Consider the following 2890-nt stretch of genomic DNA (forward strand, 5'->3'; position numbering starts at 1 on the left):
CCCTCAAAGGAATCCGCTTGGATTCCCCCTCTCCAATCCGAGCGTCTTGCCCAAGAATCCGCTCGGATTCCTCAGCCCAGATCCGGCCGTCCCGACTCCCATCCGCACGGATTTCAGCACAGCACGTTTTCATTCTTCTAGCAACGATAAGAGAAGCCCTTCTCTCGGAGAATCCCGGAGTCTCCTTGCTCAACTTAAAAAGTGTAATTACTAGTTTAGCCCTTAGTTAACCCTAATGCATCCTCCCTAATTTTCACTATAAATACCCCATTAGTCTAATTAGAGGAGCATGTTCCTCTTATCAATAATTAGTGTAGTTAATATCAATCAAATCTCTCTTCAATATTGTAATCAAATATTAATCAAGTTTTAATCCAAGTTTTAGTTCTTTAATCTCTCTCTTGTTCCTACTTTATTTTGGGTAATTGAAGATTATTTGGGTTATTATTGGGAGATTGACAACCTCTCAATCTAGGATTCAAGTACTTCTATTATTCTTGCTTTATTATTGGAATCATTAGTAGGTATAATCTCTTAATCCCTTTTTAATTATTGCTAATTACTTTCATTTATTCATCATGTTTTATTATGTTAGTATGATTGACAACCTTTCTAGCATGATCAATATGATAATGAGTGAGTAGTCTCTTAGCTAGGGTTTAATGGGTGATTAGGGGAAACCAACATGGGGAATGATTCATGCTTAAATTAATATGCTTTCATATCTTATTTGCTTGCTTGTTTTGATCTTAATACATGCACATGTTATATTTGATGAAAAGCTAAGCCTATGAATCCTTGCATTTACTATCATCACCTATCTTTTCAATGAGACTTGTAAGACATAACCCAACTCGAGTCTTGTTAGACCATGCATGTGTTATGTAGGGAAGATTAAGTCGACTTGTAGGTGTTGTACAATCCAAGAGATTCGGCTCCGGGACCCAAACTTTCCTAGGATTGTAAGATATAACCCAACTCAATCCATCACAACAATAATTGCTTGCTTATAATTTGAGAACATGTTTGTATGATCATATCCCATGATTCCCCTATGAACCCATGACACCCTAGTGCCTTTAATCAATTGTTTACACCCCTTATTTTATTTACCTTGTTAGTTTATTTTCATTGCTATTTTAGTTTAGTAACCTTCTACATCAACCCAATTTGTGACACCCCTAGACACCACTAGTTACAATAGAATCTTCATTTCAATACCCGTCCCTTGGGATCCGACCTTTACTTGCCTCTTTACTAATTGTAGAGTTGTTTGTGAAGTATAAATTGTGTTTTGTATCGACCATTGACCAACGACCACATATGCTTAATTTGTGAAACGAAATGGACTCGATCAAAAATGGGCGCCGTTTCGGGGACGGTGTTTAATTGATTTAAGATTTCTTTTATTGTTATTAGTTGTGTCTTTTTCACCTTGGGGAAGTAAAACTCCTCAAGGTTTGTTCTAATTGTTTTCGAGTTGTTTGATATTTTGCATGTCTAGAAGGTTACAAAGAGATTTGTTACCTTTTGACCGTGAAATCGAAAGAACCTTGACGAATAATAGGAGACTTGTTAGGAGGAATTTGGGAGGTGTTGGTGAAGTTGTTCAACCCACTAGTGAGTTTGTCAATCCTTTCGCAATAGAAGGAGAAGAGAACCCATTAAACAATACCACACAAAATCCACCTACAATGCCTAAATTCTCGTCACACTCTATACCCACCGAGGAGGATTTACCAAATGGTACTCCTACCCCACAACATCTTACCGGAAACTTTATTGCCAAGTCCGCCTTCATCCAACTAGTTGAGAGGAGCCAATTCGGGGGATTGCCTAGTGAGGACCCTCATTCTCATATGGAAACCTTTTGCGATTATTGTGAAGCTATCTCTCAAACGGGCGTGACTCAAGACCAAATAAGATGGGTCTTATTTCCTTTTTCGTTAATCGGCACCGCAAAGCAATGGTTGAAGGGCCTTGATAAGGCCACCCTTGGAATAGATTCTTGGAAGAAGCTAGCTCTAGCTTTCTACAAAAATTTCTACCCACCGGAAAAGACTAATATGCTAAGAGCTCAAATTACGGGTTTTAAGCAAAGGGATGAAGAATCTTTGTATGAAGCTTGGGAGCGGTTCAAAGGTATTTGTCGCTCATGTCCTCACCATGGACTTAGCGAATGGTTTTTAGTGCAACAATTTTGGAATGGTTTATATGAAGATTCTAGGAACATTCTCAATATGGGATCAAATGGAATGTTCACCGAAGTTGATGACAATCAAACATGGAACAAGATTGAGGAAATGGCGGTCCATAATTCACAATATAGTAGACCTCGCAAGGCTACTAGAGGAGGAAAGTATGAAGTGGACACCGTTACTCAATTGGGTGCTCAACTTAGTGCTCACATTGACACAATCAACTTGAAGTTTGAACAAGCTATGGCTAGACTTGAGGAAAACTCAAAATCATCGAAGCATCATGTCAATGCCATGACGGCATCCTCATCAATCCCAAGCGGGATATGTGAGAATTGTGGAACCTTGGGTCATGACTCAAGTGAATGTAGGGGAACAACCGAACAAGTTAATGCTTTCCAAGCTTACAAAAGTGGTACCCCTTATTCAAACTTTTACAATGAAAACACCAAGTTCCATCCAAATCTCTCATACAAAAGCCAAAATGTCCAAAACCCTCAAACAACATACACTCCTCCACCCATGAGAAATCAAAATCAAAGACCCTTTTACAATCAAAACCAAGGCTACCAAAATCAAAATCCATACAATCACCACAATGACCAAGGTTTTGATGTCCAAAAAGCGGTCCTCCAAATGCAAAAGAATCAACAAGAATTTTTCACCCAAATGCAAAACGATAGCCAAGCAAA

The 2890-nt window shown here is 38.7% G+C and overlaps 1 non-coding gene across 1 annotated transcript; it reads right to left on the bottom strand.

Moving 5' to 3' along the window:
- Positions 1-2066: 2066 nt before the first annotated feature.
- On the bottom strand, positions 2067-2173 carry LOC141626042 (small nucleolar RNA R71). Its single transcript, XR_012535773.1, has one exon. It is a non-coding gene; the product is annotated as a small nucleolar RNA R71 (small nucleolar RNA).
- Between the last annotated feature and the right edge of the window lie 717 nt (positions 2174-2890).

Source organism: Silene latifolia, chromosome X (genome assembly GCF_048544455.1).
Source record: "Silene latifolia isolate original U9 population chromosome X, ASM4854445v1, whole genome shotgun sequence".
Classification (NCBI taxonomy): Eukaryota; Viridiplantae; Streptophyta; class Magnoliopsida; order Caryophyllales; family Caryophyllaceae; genus Silene; species Silene latifolia.